Here is a 26,009-nt window from a genome sequence, read left to right on the forward strand (position 1 = left end):
TGAGGAGCTTGATTGATGACTTTTTCTTATGTGCATATAGTTGTTTTGTTGAAGCATAAAAAAAAGAGAATTTTTACAAAATGGACACAAGTCATGCACATGCATTCATTACACACGGTGTATCTAAGATCCCCTTATTCAATTTTGGGTGGATCTAGGACACAAGCACCACAAAAAATATGCCCTGTTATTATACAAGTGACAACCAACTCTTACACCCAAGAACAACTTTTCAATTACAATATTTTGATTGTTTGGACCCTTTTTCAAACAACAAATTCACTTTAATGATTTCTCCTTCACTCTCAAAATGATCCACCACTTATCACTCAAAAAAAAAAATTGCAAATCAAAAAGCTCACCTTATCACTCCATGACAAAGCTTTTAAAAATACTTTTAAAAATCTCACCTTATCACTCCATTACAAAGCTTTAAAAAATAATTTTATAAAGCTCACCTTGTTCGTCCAAAAGCTTCATCTAATGGTCATTTTTAAAACGTTTTTGCATTCATCCCTTTAATAAAGTGAATTCTAGTCACTTGAAAAAGTGAACAAAACATTTTTTTCTTTTTTGAAAGGTCAAAACACACTAAATAATGCATAAAGACACACCTTTAAATATATTCTTTGGAGAAGTGGCTCAATGCAGGTTTTTTTTGTTTTATTTAAATTTCGTTACTTCCTCCACGCTTCTCCTCGATGGCTCACCGCGGTACACAACACGAGCACCATTTATTCACAAATCAAGTTCGATTACCTTCAATGCTATCTCTTCAATGCTCAACACTACTGCTCACCAGGTCATGAATTCGATCAGTTTGCATGCACAATTTTCCTTATTATTCATATTTCCTTTTCAATTCCTTTAACTGCAAAATATAAAGTATAAGATGCGGATATGTGGAATAATCAAACGCCAAAATCGTCTTCCTTCCATGCCTTCTGTAACATCTGACAGGTCTTTGAATTGTTTGTTCTCTATTGTCTCTGATATTTGAAATCTTTGTTGATATTTTATCATGGAATAGGTTGGTTCACAGGGAAAAGCGGCTGCAAAGGGCAAAGCACAGCATTCGGGAAGAAGAATCACAATTTTTTCAGCTTATTTTTGTTCATAATGCCTCCAAATTTGTTTCATTTCGAGCAGTAACTAGAGGAAGGCACGATGATAAAGAGATGGCTATGGAACTTTGTAGTATGAGCTTCCTGGAGGTGGAAGAGTTCATGGATGACAAACGGACTCATATATGTGAGGGAATTATTGTAGGACATGATAACTATGATGGGAAATCAATTCAGATGGTCAATGACGTTGTATCAGCATTATTGCTGAGACCCCTGAATACTGAGCAGCGATTAAAATTGAGCAAGACAGAGCTTCTTAATGTTATGGATGCTTCAAAAAGTCAAAGCAATATGCCAGTAGATACTGTTAAAGATGTTTCTCAGCTATCGATTGTGATTGGAGGTGCCGCATATTGTCTAGATTCAAACAAGGATCTTTGTGTACTCTCGATAAGCAAAAATTTGAAGCACGAAAATGGGCAGAGTACATACCGTTTACAAAGATTTTCGAATTGAGAGTTTCAATCGGTTGGAGCCGCTGTAAGTTCACAAGTTTGAAAGGTGTAATGCTATCGAAGTCGCTGCTCTGGTGTCCATTCGGATCACTGAAGCCATTGTTTATGTTCTTGTCTGGTAGTTTTGCCCTGTGAGCTTAGTTTGATTGTACCCACAGCTAGGATTTAAGCATGCTAAGTGCAACCAGTGTTGGTTTAAGCCTTCAGGAAAAAGTGATGTGCACTGAGGGTTTCTGGCGAACTCTGCCATGTATGACGAGCTCATCAATATGGCTAGCCACTGTAAAGACTTTGAAGCCCTAAAGATGCTGCCCACAGAGAGAGTAGCTGAGAAATGTTTTAATTCTACAAAAACATTCTCCTTTGCCACTACTTGGCATGATGATGTAGAGATGCTGGGGGAAGTCACTGAAACAATTAAACAGTTGGAGAATTTTGCGCAAAAAAATGCATATGATATGATGGTTTTTGCACTATGTAAGGAGGATTATGTAGATTCTGCCATATCTGCCTTGAAGGACATGTACAAGGCTAGGTGCGCTCTAACTCCCTTGACATTTCGGCCTCTCCTGGTCACTCATGGCTGGAACAACCAAATGGCAAAAGTGCACAAGGTTTTTGATTTCTTGAATGAAATGGGTTGCCCTCCAAATGTGACCTGTTACAATTTTGTGCTGAGAAAGCTTCAAAACAAAAAAACCTCAAAGTGAAACTTTAAAAAATCGAATCGAACACCACCATCAAATTAATTTTGTTCGTCTTCTTCTAACTCGATCGCTCCTCAGCGCAGATCCATACTAGTTAATGCATACACAATACACAATTATATACGATGCACTCATCAACTCCTCATATCACACAGGAGAGGATTCTTTAGCTCTGATACCACATTAAGGAATTTCACACAGCCATATAACCACACACAGCAAATTAACAAAGTAATAAACCACTCACACAAATTAAAACATAATAATATCAAACCAATAACACACAAAAGACAAATTGGCGGAAAAGGCAGAGAGCCATCATGTGGTCTCTCATGCTCATGTATTTCTCTCTCTTATTCAAATAATTTAATAATACATTTAAATACATGAGCAAGTGGTCTTAAGATAGTGTGTCTATCTTAGACTCACTTGGTTGAGACAATTTCTCAACTACACACTAACTTAGGAGAACTAGTTGGAGAGAATCTCTCCTCCTAACTAAACTCCCTAGTTTGAGGAACTAACTCTCATGATTTAATTTAATTTGGATTTATAATTGTTTTTAAGAGAGTGAGGCTAACATTTAATAAAAAAACCATTGCAAGTAAGAAACAGATTTAAAACCTGAATTATAGTTTTTTTGTGGTTTTAAAGAGTTTTTTTTATGGTTGTCTAGGTTGGTTTTTCGGTTTTCTAAGTTGTTTTGAAGGGGTTTTTTTTTAAATGGTTTTCTTGGTTGGTTTTGGGATTTTCTATGTTTTTTTAAAGGGTTTTTTTTTTTGGTTTTCGTGGTTTTTTTATGGTTTTTTTTTTAATTAATGGATTTTCATGGTTTTTGTACTTTTTTTTTATAATTAATTTGTTACATTTTTGCAAAAAAAATTAAATAAGAAATATAAAGGATAGAATTCCTACCTTCGGTTCAGCCTCTAGGACATTGGTGGCGTGGTTAGTGAGATTGATTTAAACGCTCCATTGCTTGATCAAGCTACAATACTCTTGGTCGAGCTACTATCACACTCTCAATCAAGCTCTCACGGTATGTGTAAATGGTGTGTGCAGACCGTGGAAACGGTATATATTAAAAAGAAAGGGCTCAATCGAGCACTATAAATCAATCAAGGGTTATTTTTTAACCCTCGATCGAGCTACCTTTTTAGCACCCACGGAGCTCGATCAAGCGCTTAAAAAAGGCTCTATTGAGCACTTAAATGGCTCAATCAAGCCATCATTTTTCCACCCAAATGCAACTTATTTTTCCAAAAAGTGTAACCGAGCTCCATGCTTTCACCCTTTCCATTTTTGAAAACCTAAACTTTCTTGATTATGGATATTAGTTCAGTGCTCTATAAAATATCATGGATATTCCACTTGACTATTTGTCACAATAGGTCTATTAATATAAACCAATATTTATACTATGAAGGGTTAATTCCTTTAGATTGTATATTTATTATTACTATTGTGTTGTTTATGCATGAAATAGTTAATATGTGTAAAATAGAGAAAAAATAAGTAATAAAATCACTCACAAACCACAATGAATAACAAGATATGCTCTCGGAAACCATTACTACAAGGTGAGGCTACTAGAAATTGTGCAAATATAGAGAATGATGCGCTCTCTATCGATTTACCTAAGGCTTATTTCTCGTGAGTTGTTATGGAATACAATCCCCATCTAGTACGATCTTTGTCTATCTACACTTAGCTACTCTGCTCTGTTATAGAACAAAATAAAAGCAAATATATTGCAACCCATTTTCATCCTAGTGGTTTGATTAGTACATAGCTTAATACCTAACTAGGAATTAAATTTTACCCATTTAACCCTCAACATGAGCTACAACCCTACCTTTATAGAATTCTTCTTCATATTCCCCATGTGGCTATCTAATATTCCATGAGTGACAAGGGTCTACATTGCATCCTTTCGAACTCGTGTGGTTAATAATGATAGGTCAACATCCGAGATGCATATCGTTTGCATATGAACTTTGATTAACACATTTATTGCATCATTGTAAATATTTTTAAGTATAGAATAGTTCCACGGGGTTCAACACCTAAAATAGAAATTAACCCCAAAAGGTTTGAGACCCATATTCTCTAAACTCAATCCCATAGATAAAAATGCTCCTATAAGATAATTCCTCATATTTTCCACATTGAAAGCATTGATATGGATGAAAAATTATATGTTGATACAATATAGGCCATATCTACCCATTTTGGGAGGATTTTTGTCCCTAAAAGCTTTACTGAATGAGGTAAGGAAATTTTTCCTTTACCTTCTCTGTGGAGTACCATTTAGCACTCCTTGGAAGCTTTCCTTTCAGTTCATTGTTCTAGAATTTATGATTCCTCTGTCTTGTAGTTTTATACCTCCTTTAAAAATTGTATCCTTTCTTAACTATGCCTAAACATAGTGTGCTAAATCCTTTATGCATGGTTGGACCTTCCACTCTTCTTAGTTTGACATGGAAGGATCATATAATTCTAGATATTCACATTCACCATTTAGAAAATGTACATATATAGGTCAACTATGTATGTAGTCATTATCTCCCTCCTTTTATGGTATCTCGAAAGGACCATATCATATTTCGTTGACTTTCTTACTAGGACCCTATAGCCTTTCATTTTTCAACTATATCTATACTATGTGTCCCATACTAAATGAACTCTTTGTCCTCTGTTGATCATGCATGGTCTTGTATTTTTCTTATGAACCCTTGATATCCTATTGTACCTATAAATGGATTTGTCTAATGTTATCAACGTTTTCTTCTAATCTTCAATCATCCCCTGTGATATCCTCTCTTATTCATCCTTACTTTCCATATACTACATCCAAAAGTGAAGATGGAAAATGTCTAAAACAAGTCTCAAATGGTGACCTACCAGTTGAAGTGTGAATTTCTCTATTGTAGGAGTGATGTAAAAAAACCATATTTTCATCACAGGCCTTCATAGTCTATTGATTATAACCCCTCAAAATATGCACCAATATTGTTGGCTACTTTTGTTTTCCCATGTTTTCATGTATGCAGTGTTTTACACCTCTTCAATTTCATGCCTATATTATCCAATAATGCAGTCCAAAATCCACAGAGAAATCTAGTTTCCATATATTAAATGATGCTCTTTGGCATCCCAAAATGCACCCAAACCTATCCAAAGAATAAGTGTGTCATTTCTTTACCCCTAATACTCTTTGTACAATGCATGCAAATGCACATCTTATTGAACCTATAACCTACTATATTGAACAAGTAGTCATGTCCCTTCCTCTTTGTTGCTAAACCTCTCATAAAGTCCCTAGCAATTATCTCCTATGGATGAGTGGGTATAGGTAAAGGGTGATATAGATCCTATTTCGTATTTTTGGGTTTGATGGTATAATAGGTTATATATCATCTATTAAACGTAACTACATATTCTTACATCTGAGGCTAGTATAATATACAATCTAGAAATTGTATTCCCAATGCCAAAATCCCTTGTAGCCATGGATTTGTGTTCCTCCCTCATTAGCTACAGTCACTCATATTTAGGAACACATAGCTTGGTGAGCATGTAGAGTCACCCATTTTGGAGATGGAATTCAACTATGTTACCAACATTATCCACATAAAATAGTTTTTTCAAGGGAACCACCCATGAATATCCAAAGTAGTGGAATATCCCTCACCATGATCCAATTGTTATGTTCAACACAACATATAATGCATGTAGGTAGTCGTGCAAAGAATACAACAAATACCCAACACATTGTATAAGTCATGAGGAATGACTAACCACTCATAAAAATCTTTTTGATTTAGGAGGTAGTCTTCTAGGTATCTTTTTGTAGCAGACAAGTGACCCTCACAAGGCTTTTGCATAAACCTGGAGAGGATTCCAACAGAAAATGAAATGTATGGCCTAGTAGTAGTCAAGTAGTTGGGACTTCCTATGAGTTGTTTGTACTTTGTTGCATACTCAAATTCTTTTCCTCCAGTGGATGTGAAATTTAAGCTCTGTTCCATTAGAGTAGTCAAAGGATTGCACTCATCCATGCTAATACTATTCAACAAATCTCCAATGTAATTCTTCTGAGAGAGGAATATAATCTTCAAATGTTGAGTTACTTCAATACTAATATAGTAGTGAACATAGCCCAAATCTGTCATTTAAAAACCTTTCCTCAATTCTTTATTTATGAATGCAATGTAGCTCTCATTTTTCCCTGTCATTAGAATATCATCTACATACACCAAAAATTATATAATTGTTTTTCCAAATTCCTTGAGAAATAAAGTTGCATCATCAATATCATAATGTTTTAAATTAAGTTGCAGAATATGCTCAGTTAACTTCTCATAACACGCTCGCGGTGTTTACTTGAGGTCATAAAATGATTTTACAAGCTTGCATACTTTTTGTTCCTAACCCTTCACAATAAATCCTTCTGGTTGGGACATAAAAGCATTCACTTTCAGATCTCCATTCAAGAAAGTAGTTTTTACATCCATTTGATGGACTTTCCAACCATTCTGAGTTGCCAAGGGAAACAGTTTCTATATGGTAGCTCATTTTGTTGTGGGGGAAAAAGTATCCTCACAGTTGACCCTTCCTTCTATGCAAAGACGTTTTCCAAAAGCTTGGCTTTATGCTTGTCAAGTGAGCCATTTTCTTTATACTTGTTCTTAAAGACCCACTTGCAACCTATTGGTTAGGTTCCAAATGGAGGATCAGCAAGATTCCAAGTGCCATTATTTATCAAATCATCATGTTATTTCTGCATCGGTTCTTTCCATTCGTCATGAGAAGTGACTTATTTGAAGGAATCTGGTTCAAAATTTGTAGACAAATTCAGTTCACAATCATAAGAAACATCCATATCGACAGGTAAATCAAAATCATCCACATCACCTCCATTTTGTTAGGTTGAGCTTCTTGTTCTTGTCTTTCCAACCACATTAGGACAAACACTTTCAAGTGTCTTTATAAGTCATTTTGGAGAACCTTTCTGAGATGGACCAGGCTGCTCATTTGACTGAGATGGGGCTAAATTAAGATTTAGTCTCTGTTATGAAACCAGCTCAAGAAAAGATAGAAAAGATAGATCAACGCCTTAGAATTCAGCCTCTTCGAGGGGGCAACCTCCTTTACATTACATAAATGAACAATTCTTGGATGATACAAATGACAAAACCTCCTTTCTATATATAGGAGTCTAAGGAGTCACAATATAATCCAGCCGACCTAACAATAATAATATAAAGCCACAAAAATAACAATAGAGGGATTCTATGGGGCACAGAAATAACAATATGGGGGTAATAGGGGCACAACAATATAAATAAGGGGTATAACTACAATAGTAATGGGGTAATCACTAGTATTATAGGGACCCAACATGCCCCTCTCCTTCAAAAAAGTGTTGTCCTCAACGCTTGAGTAGTTCTGGATACTTCTGCATAAAATTCTCATCCTCCCATGTGGAATCTTCAGCGGATAAGTTCTTCCACTTGATAAGATACTCTGAAATTGATCGATTTCGTAGCTGTCGAGTTCTTGTTTCTGTGACTGCTTCCGGTTCCAATATAATTTTTCCTTCCTCGTCAAGTTCTGGCAATATTGTTTGAACTGGGAGCTTGTCGCCTATAACCTTCTTTAAACATGAAACATGGAAAACTGGGTGCAATCGAGAAGCTGCAGGAAGCTCCAATTTGTATGCCATAGTACCAATCTTTTGCAACACCTTGTACGGACCATAATACTTTGGTGATAATTTATTATCCTTCTTAGCTTGCTTTAGGGACATTTGCTTATATGGTTGTAGCCGTAGGAATACCCAATCACCTACATCAAAACTTCTTTCACTGCGATGTTGATCTGCCTGTTGTTTCATTCTATTTTGTGCCAACACGAGGTTATCCTTTAAGAGTTGGAGGACTTGTTGTTGATGTTCGATGTGATGTTCCACTGCCTGAACCTTAGAATTTTCTCTTAAATATGATGTGATGGATGGTGGTTGATACCCATAAAGTGCCATAAATGGGGTCATTTTTGTTGCTGTATGGAAGGAAGTGTTATACCACCATTCAGCCAGAGGCAACCATTTGACCCATTGTGTCTGTTTATCAGATACAAAGCAACGAAGATATCCTTCCAAACATTTGTTTACTATCTCAGTTTGCCCATCAGATTGAGGATGATAAGATGAGCTATGAGCTAACTGAGTACCAAGACAAGAAAATAATTCTGTCCAAAAATTTCCAGTGAAAATGGGATCTCTGTCACTTACAATAATCTTTGGGTTTCCATGTAGCTTTTGAACTGTTTCCATAAATGCAGTAGAAACTGTACTGGCTTTAAATGGATGTGATAATGCACAAAAGTGTGCATACTTGGTAAGTCTGTCAACTACCACCATGATGACACTCTTTCCCTCAGACTTGGGTAAACCTGTGATAAAATCCATTGAAACCTCCTCCCAACGTTGGCTTGGAATGGATAAAGGTTGTAATAGACCCGGTGTCTTAATTGTTTCAACTTTATTTTGTTGGCAAACCAAACATTCCGCCACAAACTTTTGAATATCTGATTTAAGGCCATCCCAAAAAAATTCCTTCTTAACCCTGTGGTAAGTTTTTAAAAATCCTGAGTGCCCTCCTAAGGGAGAAGTGTGCAATTCCATAAGAATCTTTTGTTTTAGCTGGGAATTCTTACAGAGGTATAAGCGATCTTTGTACCATAACGAATCATTTTGCCAGCTAAATGTATCAGAAGTACTGGAATCTTGTTGTAGCTTTCGAATAAGTGCCCACACTTCTTCGTCATTCTTCCATTCCTCCCTTGCTTCGTTTATCCAATCTGGTTGGATAATAGAAATGGCACACAACAATGCTTCCACATCCTCATCCTTTCTTGAGAGTGCATCTGCCACCACATTTTGCTTCCCTTTTTTGTAGATGATTTCAAAGTCATAACCCAACATCTTTGTGACCCACTTTTGTTGCTCTTCAGAGGATAATCTTTGTTCTAAAAAGTATTTAAGGCTATCATGATCCGTTTTTACCTTGAAGTGTCTTCCCATTAGGTAGGGTCGCCATTTCTTAAGTGCATGGAGTATTGCCAACATTTCCTTCTCATAAATAGCTTTGCTTAAAAACTTTCCCTTGATTGGACGACTTTCAAAAGCAATGGGTCTTTCATCTTGCATTAGAACAGCACCAATTCCATTTCCTGAAGCATCACATTCCACAATAAAGGTTTTTGTGAAGTCCGGTGTAGCTAAGACCGGTGCTTGGCACATTGCCTCTTTAAGATGTTCAAAGGCCTTTGTTGCTTCCGGAGTCCATGAAAATGAATCTTTCTTCAATAATGTTGTTAGAGGTGCTGCTATTCTCCCATAATTCTTAACAAACTTGCGATAATACCCTGTCAACCCAAGAAATCCTCGCAGATGCTTTATGGATGTGGGGATTTTCCATTCCTTAATGGCTTTAATTTTGCTAGGGTCTACCTTAACTCCTTCATGAGATACAATATGACCCAAATATTCCACCTCCTGGACTCCAAAGAAACATTTGGATCTTTTTGCATATAATTGTTTCTCCTCCAATAGTTGTAGCACCCTGTCAACATGTTCAACATGATCCTTCCAAGACTTGCTGTAGATTAGTATATCATCAAAAAATACTAACACAAATTTTCTAAGGAATGGTTTGAAAATTGAATTCATCAAACCTTGAAATGTTGAAGGTGCATTGGTAAGGCCAAAAGGCATGACCAAAAATTCATAATGACCCTCATGAGTTCTAAATGTCGTTTTCGGAATGTCTTCAATCTTCATTCTGATTTGATGATATCCCGAACGAAGATCCAACTTGGTGAAGTAAATTGATCCATGCAATTCATCCAGTAATTCATCAATGACAGGAATGGGGAACTTATCTTTAATAGTGAGCTTGTTGAGCTCCCTATAATCTGGACACATGCGCCATGATCCATCCTTCTTGTGCACCAATACTACTGGAGCTGAGAAAGAACTTTGACTCGGTTGAATTATACCAGCCTCTAGCATTTCTGCAACCATACGTTCAATTTCACTTTTTTGGACATAGGGATATCTGTACGGCCTGATGTTTGGAGGAACACTTCCTGGAATCAGATGAATAGCATGATCATGATCACGCATAGGTGGGAGACCTTTGGGAGTCTCAAATACCTTGGAATGATTGTCCAGGACTTTTTGGAGATCTGGAGAAATAGATGATTCCAATGTGGAAACATCTAGCGAACATAATTGTGCAATTACACCTCTTTGCTCCTTTTTTAGAAGCTTTGTCATGCCATTAGAGCTGATTATCTTTCCTGGTTTCCCTGCAATACCCCTTAATTCAACTTCCTTTCCTTCCACAGAAAATTTCATGAAAAGTTCTTGAAAATTAAAAGCTATTGTACCCAAGGATTGTAGCCATTGGACTCCTAGTACAACATCAGCACCTCCCATTGGAATGGAAAGCATTGGGCTAGTCAATACATATTCTCCCATGGATAGCTTGATATTATGGCACTTTCCAGAACAATTTATTGTTCCTCCATTTGCAATCATCACTTGACACTCTGGTGCTGGATATAGGAAGCAATTCAATTCTTTTGCTACCCTACAATGAATAAAATTGTGGGTGCTTCCTGAATCAATCAACACTATTACCTTTTTCTTCTTGATTTGTCCTTCTATCTTGATGGTTTGAGGAGTGGTAATTCCCGCCAATGCATTACAAGATATGGTCGGATTTATTTGTTCTTCATCTAGGCTTTGTTCCTGGAATATATCCTCTTCTTTTGACCTTTCTTGCTCCTTTTCTTCTTCCTCTTCACAATCTATGTAGAATAATTTCTTCTCAGCACACTTATGACCTTTTGTGTATTTGCTATCACAATTGTAACAAAGCCCTTTTGCTCTTTTTTCTTCCAATTGTTGTGGTGTCAACCTTGTAGGTTGTGGAAGACTATGGGCAACAACACTTCCGTCTTTATAGTTGTGAATGGTATGCTTCCTAGTTGCCATAATTTTGCTTTCCATTTTTCTTGCTAACCTGAATGCCTTCTCTAATGAATCAGGTTCCCAAAGGCGCACATCATGTTGGATATTATCCTTTAAAGACCCTATGAACACATCAATCCTATGCTCCTCTGGAATATCTTTTACCCTTATGTTCAATTTTTGGAACTCCTCAATGTGCTCCATTATTGAACCCTTTTGTTTGAGACTTATCAATTGGCTAAAAAAAGTGTTGCTTTTTGTATCCTCATAATGTGCTATCAATTCTTCCGTAAAAATTGCCCAAGTGATAAATTGTTTACGAGAACAAAGCCATTGATACCATACAAACTGATTTGGTTCCAAATATAAAGTTGCCATACGTACCTTTTGTGTGTTTTGCACATTATTGAGATCGAAGAATTGCTCCATCTGTAATATCCATGTGGCGGGATCCTTGCCATCAAACTTCCTCATATCGATTTTTGGAACATGGTGAGTCTTCGATCCAACATTAGAGTCTATGGAATCATGATTAACATTTCTTTTGTTCTCATCATGAGTTTCCTTTACTACTCTTTCACCCTTAGTGACCATTTCTTGTAGCAACTTATTCATATTTATCTTCAATTCTTCCATCTTATCATCCATGCCATCAATTTTAGCGTCCATGCCATTCACCTTAGCTTCCATGCCATCCATCTTAGCTTCTACGCCTTTCTTTAAACAATCCATCTTAGCTTCTACACCTTTCTTTAAACCATCCATCTTAGCTTCTACATCTTTCTTTAAACCATCCATCTTAGATTTTTTTCCTTTTTGTGCAAGGGACAGTTGTTGCACTTGGTCTTGTAATTTTGATATATCATGTTGCATTTCTTCCTCTTCTTCATGAGTCATGCTAGAGCTTTCAGGTTCCTTACTAGGTGTTTGCATTTTCTTTCCTCGGGGCATCAGTTACCGATAATAATGCTCTACTATGCCCTTTGAATTCCTTCAAAATAAATTTTCAAACCAAGCTTAAGCAAAAATTTAAAAAAAAATCTACACACCTTTTTTCACTTTGTAGGAGCTTGATATTGCCTCTGATGTATCTCTGTACTTTCCAATCATCTAGTTCTGAAATTGTGACCTGTAGTAGCTCTCTGTGTCCTCTTTCCAATGCCACCAGTCTGATCCCAATTGGATTCTCCAAGGAAGAGTTATGCACAATCTCCCAAGATGACCTGATTATAGACTTTCAGTAGAGCGAACTTGTATGAAGTGCCACGTGTACAATTTTCGACCTTTGGTTCTGAAACAGATACACAAGAAACTACAGTCCGTCCTCTTTCTGTACCTTCTTACGAAATTTCAATCCGATCCCCAGAGAGAAAGTTATGACGATTTTCCCTAGGTCACCTGTTTTGAATGTAATTCAGGAGTCTGCAAAAAGACCAACTTCCTCAGATCATATCTCCGCAAATATCACGCGAAAAGATCTGAAATTCGGACCCAAGGTTCAGCGCGATTTCTTCTCAAATGGGTTTTTTTTGCGACTTCTGAAACGTCACAGAAAAAACGTTATAGCGAAAATGCCACGATGACCTGTTTGGAGCAGCGAAACCCTAGAATCCAAAGCTCTGATACCAAATGTTATGAAACCAGCTCAAGAAAAGATAGAAAAGATAGATCAACGCCTTAGAATTCAGCCTCTTCGAGGGGGAAACCTCCTTTACATTACATAAATGAACAATTCTTGGATGATACAAATGACAAAACCTCCTTTCTATATATAGGAGTCTAAGGAGTCACAATATAATCCAGCCGACCTAACAATAATAATATAAAGCCACAAAAATAACAATAGAGGGATTCTATGGGGCACAGAAATAACAATATGGGGGTAATAGGGGCACAACAATATAAATAAGGGGTATAACTACAATAGTAATGGGGTAATCACTAGTATTATAGGGACCCAACAGTCTCCCAATTCTGCCAATCACATCACTCAAAGTGTGATAAGTGGTTGGAGCTTCATCTGAGGGAGAGAGTGCCTCAGAAGAAGATTCTACAAATTGATCCAGTATAGGCATTCCCCCTTTAATATGTGGAATCTCATTATAAAACTATTCAAAATGCTTTGCATTTCTGAATTTATCCAAATGATCAAGCTACCACTCAACAATATTGTCAGACTTGGAAGATTCAAGAAATATCACATCTCTAGATATTATAAACTTTTTATTCAGTTCATCGTAGGTATGGTATGGTTTGGAGATATTTGAGTACCCTTGGAAGATATATTTGTGACTCCTTACACTGAGTTTATTTCTCTATTCCTTGGGTATTATGGCACAACAGGTGGAACTAAAAATCCTGAGATGCCTCACCAAAGGAATGTGGCCATACCACATTTCATAGGGAGTCTGGCTTTTATAGCATGAGATGGAAACCTATTCTTTATATACAAAGCACATAGAACTGTCCAAAACATCAATTTACCATTCTTGAAAAACATCATGGAACATACGATATTTAATATTGTCCTATTCATTCTTTCAGCTACTCCATTTTGTTGGGGATTATACAGCATGGTTGTTTGATGTTTGATCCCATGTTGGCGAAGATAGTTTTCAAATTCATTTGAAGTGCATTATTTTCCATTATCAGTATGAATAGAGCCAATATGAGATTGTGCATAATTTTTAATCCATGCATGAAAGTTCTTAAATGTTTCAAACGCTTTAGATTTGTTCTTCAATAAATAAACCCAACACATTCTAGTGTAGTCATTAATCAATGTCATCGTTTATTTATTACCATTTGCAGAAGGAACACGCATTCGGCCACACAAATCAAAATGAATGAGTTCAATATTTCTATGTGCTCTTGAATCAGAATCATGAAAAGATTTTTTTTGTGCTTTCCTAAGACACGAGCATCACGTTGCTTAAGTTTCCTAGGAATAGTTGGCAAACAATAACACATTTTTTGTTCAACAAATGAAGGTTGTCATAGTTCAAGTGTCCAAATATAGCATTCCATAAAAGACTTTATGGAAATGTACCTTCATCATAGTGAGAATTGTATGAAAAGTTTTGTGCATGAGCAGAGGTTCCTTGTAGCTTCAAAAGTCTTTCTTATTCTATCCTTGTCATGACAAGTGAGTGATCTGATGCTTTTCTAACCTCAACCTTGCAATAAAATATGTGAATGGAGTGTCCTTACGCGCGGATCTAAACCAAATACAACAAGTTTCTCCTCAACTTCAAGAGGTATAGAACATCATGTAGAAAAAAGTCTGGAAGACCATGCAGTTTGAGCCTGATGGTGCCAAGCCTTGATGGCTTGAGTTTGGACTTGTCTACAAAGTATAATGTTCTATCAATATTGTTAGTGAATTATTCAAATAAATCTCTTTTGAGATTCATGCGGCAAGTTTCTCGGAAATCAAGCAACCAAGCATCTTTCCATGAAGCAGGTGAATCATTGAATAAGTATTCAGTTACTCCAATGTTTCAATTGGCCACAACAAAATGAGTGGACTCAGGTACTTTTCATTTCCCTTTATCAGTTGTTTTACCTTTTCCTTTGTTTCTTTCCTGCTCAATTTTGTCCCAAGGTAGCTTACATGCGGATGCATCATGTCCATCTCTATTGCATCGTATGTAATGAAGATGAAACCTTTCTCCTTGGAAATGTTCGCCCCCCTTGCCTCTAAAATTCTTCCTTCCTCTTCCTCTTCCTCTTTGGCCACCTCTTCCTCTAGAAGAATACTGTGCATTTTTGTTCTATTTTTGTGAAAGACACACAACTTCTTCAAAATATTGAGGATAGCTTACATGCGGATGCATCATGTCCATCTCTATTGCATCGTATGTAATGCAGATGAAACCTTTCTCCTTGGAAATGTTCGCCCCCCTTGCCTCTAAAATTCTTCCTTCCTCTTCCTCTTCCTCTTTGGCCACCTCTTCCTCTAGAAGAATACTGTGCATTTTTGTTCTATTTTTGTGAAAGACACACAACTTCTTCAAAATATTGAGGAGTTTTCTTCTTCTCAAAATCCTTCTCTGTTTCAGCAAACTTCTTCTCAAGGGATTGAAATGCAATATCCTTGAGTTCCACTTACTTGCAGTGACTCAAGATAACGTGAATAAGTGGGATATAGTTCCTTGACATAGGATATCAGAGTATATCTATTTCAATACTAGTGGATTTTATGCACGCATAATGGATCTTACTTCTAATGCTAAGACAAGAGGGTCATCATTTTTCAAGTCAAGATTGAACAACTTAATCATCGATTGAACAACTTCAAGTTCAGAGTGTGAGTCATACAATTCCTTCAACTTCTTTAAGGCGTTAAAGGCATTTGAAAATGGATAAACTTGGTGACTCGCCTCTTTATTTATTGGCATTGAAATCAAGGCATAGGCCTTGTTGTTATTGTTTTCCCAAATGGAAAGCTCCTTGTCTGAAGTGCTATTTTCTGGTGCATTGTCTCCTTCTCCTTCACAAACTCCTTCCCACAATTATTTGAAAATCAAGATGTGTTTTATCTTCCTGTACCACTCATGGTAGTTCTCTTTGCCAGTGATAACTATTCCCACTATAGATATGAGTGAATGCATTATAAAAAAATATCAACTTTCGATTCAAAATCACAACCTTACTTGATGTCTTCTATTTACTTGATGTCGTCTATTTAAATAAAAGGCTAATTGAATATGTAAATGACATACCTTCACTCTTTTTTATGCATCTAATTATTCACACCATATAAATGTGATGCCACACCATAGTCACGCCATATAATAGTCACATCATATAATATGTTAGACCATATTACTACATGTGATATTCATTACAACACTCATACAGTTTATGGTCTTCAAAAAAGGGACATAAAACATTTCATATTATAAAACTTCACTTATGAGTAATTAAATATGCCATCTCTTATAATGACCATATTTCCTCTTTAAAAACTCATTGTTTATATATGTGCACCCTTTAAGAACTTAATGGAACAAGACTTCACGACTGATATAATACCCGATATTCAAAAATGGTTAACATACAAGCATCGAAAAATGATTTAAAACACCATAAAAGCAACTTCTATCTTATTCGAACAAATAAGAATGAAATTCGTTGAAATTAGAATTTGTTGTATATACCACTGCTTCAACACAACAGAATTGATTTCAATGCTCATTGCATCATACACTGCTCCCTTCAACACATACGAACTAAAGATCATACGCACCAAAAGAGGAAGAATACGATACTTGGGCTCGCAGCCCAATAGCCACACCTCAACGTAGCACCCCAGTTATGCAACAAACCATTCAACCATTTCGGCAGGTCAGATCAGTGAGAACATTCAACCTTCGTACAATAGGATTTTTCGGCGATGACCAACGCTAAGATCAGAGAAAAATGTTTTTGCACAATATTCAAATCCAAGAATAATTCAACCAATGACCCTTTCAAAAACAATGCGAAGCTTATTCAAGGCAAAGCTTGTTCCAACACATTGGAGTTACGCACAGTGCATCAAAAATGATTTTCCACCAATGCACAGGAGTAACATAGTCTTGGAGTTAACACACAAATAGATAGAGAACAGAGGGATAGAGTATAATGGCAAGAAAGTACCCAGAGTTATATAGGAGCAGAGAGCTAAATTTGGTAGTTGGATCTAATACCATGTCAGGTCTGGAGTAATTCTACGAATTGAATTATTTTGCATTAAGGGAGAATATGAGTATATACAAGGAGAGGGAGACTATTGAGTTTCATCTCCCAATGTCTCTTCATTTTTCAACTTCGTTTTATTTTTACTATTTACAATATTTACTTTAGTTTACCTAATCCCAAAGATTAAGTGTGAACAACTGCAACTAATCCAAAGAATCTTCTACCATAGGCAAGGGTAACTATTCTTGAGAATAGTTTTTTAATTCCATATAATGAATGCACATTCACCAAGTCTTGTTCTTCTTTGGCATAATCATGATCGCTGACCCATGTGATAATGTACTTGGTTGAACAACACCATGATCTACCAACTACTCCAATTACTTATTCACCTAATTTTCTTCTATAATGGACTACTTTTAAAGCTTGATATTTGAAAATGGGAATTCTAGAAAAATTTGGATCTTGTGCTTCACTTCCCTTTTGGGAGATAGCCCTTTAGTCTCTTGAAACACTCCACTGTATGCTTGTATAAAATCTTTCAATTGTTGTCTATATTCTTTAGTACACTCCTCTAGGGATTCTATTGCTCTAATTGACCCTTTAATGGACTCATTCTCTCTTAATAATAATAAAACATAATTCTTGCTAGAATTGATCAATTTCTTAGCTTGGTTGGCATTTACTAGTGAAATATTTGTCTTTCCCTTATGCGTGTTAGCGATGAATGATTTTCCATCCTTGATAAGGAGATATTGGTTGGTTATTTGCATGAATAGTGAATATTTTATATAATATAGGTTCTCCCAAACATAACCCCATATACATCGAATGGAAACACATCCAATTTTGCTTCATTAATAAAATCAACAAAAATAGCAATCTAATTTTACATTGTTTGATTACCTTTATTTCTGCCCCCTTGTTAACCCATCCCAATGGAAATGGGATAGGATGATCTCATAACTCTAATCCAAATTGATTGAGTAACTCTATTGCAATGATATTTTCTTGTGAACCTAAGTCAAACATATTATCAATATGTGTCTTCTTACCTTATATATTTATATGGAAGAGTTTGGTCACTTCTTTCTCTTCCTATTAATGAACGCCATTCATATTGACCTCATTCTACAGTAATGTGAAGAAATATTATCATCCACATCTAAGATATTTTCCACTTGATTGCTTGCATTTGTTGCTATGATTTTTTCCTATTTGCATCCTTATTTTGATTCTTTGAATTCAACTCTAGATGTAATTTCTAGTATTTCTCCTCTATGAGACCATCAATGTTGTTATAGTTGTAATGTTGGCTAGGCTCTTTGCACTGATGTGCAGTGGAAACTGTCTTCTTTTACTCACCCATTTCCACTTTTTCATCCATCCTTGGAAGCTTCCGTGTGATCCTTTTTCTCTTAACCACTCAACTGGACTTTCTTTTGGCCCATGATTTCTGGGTATTGTGATTATACAGAAGCCTCATCCCCCATTATAGGCTTGAACAATATATGGCTATGGAGATCACTTGAACACTTGAGGAGTACATTGAGGTACTTGTGATATATCCCCAACATTATTGCCATCTTTTCGTTTTCTATGGTGTACTTCTATACACTCTACCACTGTCTCTACTTTATGTAATTGCATTGAACCCATTGCCCTCTATATACTGGGAAAGGTAGAATTGGGACATTATGAGTGTTTTAAAATCATCCCACTTACTTACTAGAGGGTTCTTGTGTGTATTGCCCACTAGGTGAATGTATGACCTTCTAATTTTAAACAAGAAAATTATATTTTCTATTTCTCATCTATATGGTGAATACTATTAAAATAACCTCTAATTGTTGCAACCAATGGTTTAATTTCAAGTCATTTACTTCAATATGATACAACTTGATACACACCTTCACTTCCATCTTGGAGACATATTGTGAATGGTTCATACCATTCGACTTGATTTCTATTTTCTAAGTTTCCTAAAGTCTGCTTGTTCCTAATTTCTTAGTTTCCCTTCAATATGAACTTGGAGTTCAAACATCCATCTTCTCCACAAGTTCATCTTACTAGTTAGGGATGCGATGAGGTGGCTCAAAATATGATTTATATCTATCACATGAGCCTCTAGCCACACAAACTACTCTTTTGTCAACTCTCAAGGGTTATCATTAATTTATTCACATCCATGGATGTCATTTTATGTCTTTCTACTTAAACATATTTGATTCCCTACAACTTCGAACAAACTTCCCAAAGACACCTACTCTTATACCAATATGATCTATAAAATGTTGTGGATATTCCACTAAATAGTTCATCACAATAAATATATCAAAAAAAACAAAAAAACCTATACCATTAAGGGCTAATTCCTTTTAAATTTTGGATTTGTTATTACTATTTTTGTTGTTTATGAATGAAATATAAAATATGAAAAAAATAGATAACGATTAAATACAATCACTCTCAAACCACAATGAATGCTCAGATATGCTCTAGAAAACCCTTACAATAATCCAGCTAGAAGGTGAGGATATACTACTTTCTTTTGTCTACAATAAAAATGTTGCGAGTACAAAGGAGAATGAACTCTTCATGAAATTCCCAAAGACCTATGGACCATGGGATGCTATAAAAGATAAACCCTCTAAGATTGCTCTCTCTCTCTCCATAGTCATTTACTCTGCTCCACTATGGAAAAAATGCAATCAAATAGAACTGTACTCCTTTACTTCCTAGTGACTTAGTTATAACACAACCCGATAGCCAAGTAGGGGTTAAATTTGACCCATTCAACCCTCAACATGAGTAACAAGTCGAGCCTTCTAAGGTCTTCTTTATAGTCCTCATGTCACTAGCCCTTTTTCCACGAGTAACAGGGCTTGATGTTACATAGTCTCAAACCATGGTGGTTAATGACAACAGGTCAACTTCTATGATTGTATCTAATCTTGTGTAAATATATTGATGGTTCATGGATGCTGCAAGATGTATATCTTATATTGTAACACTGTGCAGGAAAATATATATTGAAAAGTATTGCTATTTTTCCCTTTTTTAGTTTCTAGCACAAAATTTGTTGGTTTATGTGAATGTTTTCCATTACATCCTTTTTGTTTTATTAAAAACATGTTTGCAACAATTAATTGTATATGATTTAATCCTAAAACATCTTATCTTCAAAAAAAAAAAGTTCTCCTCCATGACAAAAAAAGTTTTTGTCCCTTCCGTAATATGACACCGACTTCATTTTGATGTTAACATCACACCTCAACCAATTGTCTTTCATATGGTAACTGCATTTCTTCCTCTCTTTTTTATTTTCTTCTCCACATTTCCATTTTCAATAATACGATATATCACTCTATAAAAATTTATTCTGAGATATTTTTTATCACAATTTTTTTTTCAACATAAACTTCTAGTTATCTCGTAAAGCTTCAACATGAATATTTTCATTCTATAAATGTCAAAAAAACATTATAATATTTCTTAGGTAATATCACACGGAAATTTCATAATTTTTCTTCCATTAAGAGTTTTACCTATGTTCTTGTTCCTGGACTCACCAACAACTGTTCTAAGTGAGATCTTCGGGTTCCTATGCCCAAGTCTTCTTAAAAAGCGTTTGAATTTTTCCCTTACTAGGACCAGGACGAGATGACAGCAAAGGAGGGATCAATCACTCAACTGAGAATTATTCCTTCTAACACTCACCTCCGAAACCTCCTTTACCAACAGGCCTTAGCTAACTAATGGCCTCAAAACCCTAAAATATTAAATTTTGTTCAATTCGATTTCTCATTGAGAAACAAACTTTTAAGGAGATATCCAACAAAAAGATCAGGGAGACCATTAGCCCGAGGGAGTGAGATATTACTGATATTATTTTTGTGGTTCAAGGATTCGACGGATTACCGTTAACTTATTATCGGAATGGGGCAAAAGCGTTTAAAAGACTGAACTATAAGATTTAGACAGGAGGGTGAAATTCTCTTTAGAATGCAGTGAGATTTGATTAAGGAGTGTTTAAATTTTATGTTATTTTATTTTTTATAATAAAAATGAATTTAGCACCATAAAATAAAAAACTCTGAGAATTCAGATTCTTAAAACTTGATTGCTATAATCAAAATTTCTATTATTTCCTGAGCAAAACTATAGTAGTTTAGACGACGTTTTAGGAAAGCACCAACTCTGAAATAAATTAAATGTGATCAAATTTGAACGCAACCATTATCTACCATACATAACCATTGTCAAAACGAAGTCCGTTATCGTTTTGAGTGACAGTCAAAGCTTTAAGTGCTTTATATGAAAAGACGTAATTCCATTCAAACCAGCGAAATATTGACAACGGAGATAAAAGGCTGAGCGTAAATTTTGAAATAATTTGAATAAGTCGTTGGAACGTAAAAGGCTGAGCGTAGATTTTGGAATAATTTGATTTTTTTTTTTGATAGAGATGAAGTCAAGTCAAATCTCCGAGTTCTAAATCTACAATGTCATCAAATTTTAAACTATCCGGACGAATGGCCCTCCTAAAATACACTGGCACTGCGTACGCGGCAACCGATCGTCAAAACCGAAGTCAACCTTTGCCGTCTACAAATTTGACTTTTGACTTAATAGCGTAATTGTGGAGGAGTAGATCACAAGTATATCGATGTGGCCCCATGAATACTATCAAGGTACCAGTAGTACCCGCAGAAAGTTTAATTAGTACCACAAGCCTTCAACAAACTTCCATGACTCGGTTGTGGTCATAGTTCGATGCTATGAATTATTTCCTGTGGGTGCCTCGACCCTTTTTGTGTTTCCCATCTTTACATACTCTTGTTCTCCCAAGTAGTTTCATGTTCCAACTACGGTTCTGTGGTGCAGTTTCTAAAACGAGTATAAATTTTTAAGGCTTAGTCTCAATTCAAGCAGTTAAAAATGATCTCAATTTGAAGATATTCTAAGAAGTTATATTATAGAAGTATAAAAAAGAAAAATTATAAATTATATTATATAAGTGTAAAAATGAAAATAGTAACACTATAACATATGTCAAGAAAATTAGGGAAATGGATTTAGTAGGATGTTAAATAATAATAAATTTGATCACCAAAAACTACTAAGATATATACCATTACTGGTTATCAATAGGACATAAAAATAATCTTCGAAAAATGAGTGGAAGCATAAATAATGAGATGCTGTAAAGGAAAAATATTATCCACAAGAATTTAGTGATTCGTATCTCCTTAAATTAGTGGAAGTATAAATAATGGTGTAAAGGAAGAATATTATTTACAAGAATTTAGTGGATTCATAGATAAAATGTGAACAGAATTGAAAAGAAAGAGATGTAGCTCTCAGGTGTGGCCTGCACCTGGAGACTACACTCACCAAAACAGAGAGATCACTCTCGTACACTCTATTCTTCATCAATGAAAGATTACATCAATAAATACAATACTAGGAATTAGGAAGTTTCACCCAAACCCCTAAACTTTAGGAACTAATCCTAAACTAGGGAGAACGTTACAACAATGTAACCATTTTCTCCATTAATACAAAAATAATATTAATTATTTTTAACTCCCCCCTTAATGGAGAAAGGGTTCTCCTGGACCCCTAGCATCTTTCTAAACAATTCAAATTTCACTTGTGCAAGAGGCTTTGTGAAAATATCAGCCACATTGTCACAAGTTTTACAATATACAACAGCAATTTCTTTAGACTGTATTTTCTCTCTAACAAAATGGAACTGAGTGTCTATATGTTTGGTGTTTTTGTGAAACACTGGATTGTATGCTAATTTAATGGTGCTCTGGTTGTCGCTTTTGATGGAAGTAGGATTCTTTTGTTCTTTTCCTGCATCTTTGAGAAGCCTTCGCAACCAGATCGCTTCACATGTTCTTGCACACAATGCTTGATACTCAGGTTCACATGAAGACAAGGCTACAGTACTCTGCTTCTTGCTGCTCCAAGCTATGACCCCGGAACCTATGTTGAATGCATAACCTGTGATGGACCTCCGATCATCCAGGTTACCTGCCCAGTCTGAGTCTGAAAAACCTGCTAGAGTAACATCAGATACATCAGTGTATAAAATACCATAATTAACAGTACCACAAAGATACCTTAACACGCTCTTTGCTGCTATCCAGTGACTTTCAAGCGGTTTCGACATAAATTGGCTCAACACACTAACAGAGTATGCCAAGTCAGGTCTGGTTGTTGTAAGATATATTAGGCTGCCAACCAGCTGTCTGTACATTGTGGCATCAACCTCCTTAGTGCCATCGTCACTGCTCAATTTCAGATTCTGCTGCAAAGGTGTTGCTGCTGCTCTACACTGATCCATACCAAACTTTTCCAATAGATTTCTGGCATACTTCCCTTGGGTAAGAAAAGTTTGCCTAGTATCTCTGAATACTTCTAATCCCAGACAATAGTGAAGGCTTCCGAGATCCTTTATCTCAAAAACTTGTGCCATAAGCCTTTTGATTCCTTTGATTAAATCATCTGCATTTCCTATTATAATCATGTCGTCCACATACAAAGAAATCAAAATAATCTGCCCCTGATTATTGTACTTGATATACAAATTTGGGTCATTTAAACTTCTATGGAAACCATACTCTACAAAGAAAGAATCAACCTTTTCGTACCAAGACCTGGGTGCTTGCTTTAAACCATATAAAGCCTTTTTCAATCTGCAAACAAGATGTTCCTACCCCTGCTTTACATATCCTTCTGGCTGTACTAAGTAAATTTCCTCTTTTAAATCACCATTTAAAAATGGAGATTTAACATCAAGCTGGTGTAATTCCCAATTATATTTAGTAGCTAAAGCAATAAGCATTCTGATTGTATTTAGCTTTGCTACAGGTGCAAAAGTATCATCAAAATCTATACCTTCCTGCTGTGAATATCCTTTTGCAACCAACCTAGTTTTTAACTTATCTATACTTCCGTCTGCATTCATTTTTGGTTTAAACAGCCACTTGCATCCTATGGGTGTTTTATTCTTAGGCAGCTCAACTAAATCCCAAGTATCATTTCTAAGAATTGATTCCATTTCTTCATCCATTGCAGCTCTCCATTCCTTAAATTGACTGGCTTCTTTATAATTAGAGGGTTCTACAATGTTCAAAACTTTTGACATCAAAGCATAGTTTCTCAATTTTAATGGTAATTGAGTCTTCCTACCCGACCTCCTTGGTAGGGGACTTACCTTAAATTTGTTTTCTTCTGCTATGACTGGGCTTACATTATCACCTTCTTGTTGTTCTTCTTTTTGCTCTTCTTTCTGCTCTTGCTCTCTTTCATCCTCGCTGCTTTCCTCCAAAAACAATGGAATGTGCCAATCATCACCACCATCATCTTTCCCTTCTTGTACTTGTTCATGAAACACTACATCCCTGCTTGCAAATGTCTTACGAGACTCAGGATTGAACAATTTATATGCTTTAAATTCTGTGCCATAACCAACAAAGATGCATTTCACAGCTTTAGGATCTAATTTCTTCCTATCAGCTTTGGGTATATGGGCAAATGCTTTTGACCCAAATACTCTTAGATGGTTTACTGCTGGTTTAAATCCATATAAAGCTTCAAAAGGGGTTTTGAAGCCAAGATACCTGGTAGGACTTCTGATCTTTAAATATACAGCAGTATTAATAGCCTCTGCCCAAAAACTATTAGACAGACCCTTACCTTGTAACATGCTCCTTGCGCACTCCACCAATGTTCTGTTTTTGCGCTCTGCAACTCCATTTTGCTATGGTGTGTGTGGCACTGTATACTGCTGAACAATCCCGTGAGATTTGCAGAATTTCATGAATTCCTTTAGCTTGTATTCTCCCCCTTGGTCAGATCTGTTGTTGGGAAAAGTATCTATTCAGAACGCCCCTATCCCACTCTAAGGTGTGATAGTGCCTTAGCAACAAACAAGGAAAACTACTTGAGTATTCTTCTTTATGAGATGTAAATGAGGAGAAAGGATGTAACTAACCTGTGTCTTTCCTAGTTTGTTGATCCAATCGCTCCTCTCTTCAATAGCTCCCAGCTCTCTGCTCCCTTACCGGCCCAGCTTCACCGAATTCCTGCAAGATCACAAGAGAGAGAAACTACACGAAGATATAGATATACATTCATAAAAAGCTCAGGATCAGATTAAGCTAAACATGCAAATATAACAAAACATCATTGATACACAGCATGTAGGAGAAACTCAAATAATTTTATTGATATGATAAGAAAGTCCAAGAGGAGATACAACCAAGTGAGTCCCGATCCAGCATCTGCCTCCCAGCAAAGGAATCCCTTCCTCTCCTCCAACAAAGCATAAATCACCCAATGTACTAATCTCAATCTCAAACCAACAACAATTCTCTGCAAGTACAAAATTCCAGCCTCTGGATCTCTGCGATGAGGGATCCATATATAGATGTAAGCAGAGAGGATGTGTCAGCTTATGTTTTGACTTGTGGCTTATCTCTGTCAGTTCTTGCTTCCACTTGGAGACTGAGAGCCTCTTACTCATCACTTGGTCGAATTCAGTGAGGCAACTGTCATTGGAGAATATTCTGGAAGCTTCCATGGTCTTTCCACCTCGTTGAATGACTCTGCCACTTGTCATTTCCCGCTCAACGCACCTGGGTAGTGCATTCAAGTGCGTTGCAACGCACCTAGCCAGTGTATTTGGGCACTTTGCAACGCAGGCAGCTAGTGGAGCTTCTGAATTGATCCTGATTTGACTAGTTCTGAGTGGTTTTTGGTGGAGAACTTCTGGGAGAAGCTGTCGTTGGTTGACCTTGTTCCTTTAGGGGCAGGAACAACACTTTTAGGGACTTTGGATCCCTTGGATTATGGAAATTTCATGCTTATAGTTGTAAGGCACAAAAATGTCTATAACAGTTGCCCCCTAAAGTATGAGGCCGTTTATTGGGTGAAATGCTTTATTAGGAGGATCTGAAGTTCATTCAATGCTGGG

This window comes from Pinus tabuliformis, chromosome 2_2 (genome assembly GCF_031772625.1).
Source record: "Pinus tabuliformis cultivar Carrire ecotype Pingquan chromosome 2_2, CPIR1, whole genome shotgun sequence".
Classification (NCBI taxonomy): Eukaryota; Viridiplantae; Streptophyta; class Pinopsida; order Pinales; family Pinaceae; genus Pinus; species Pinus tabuliformis.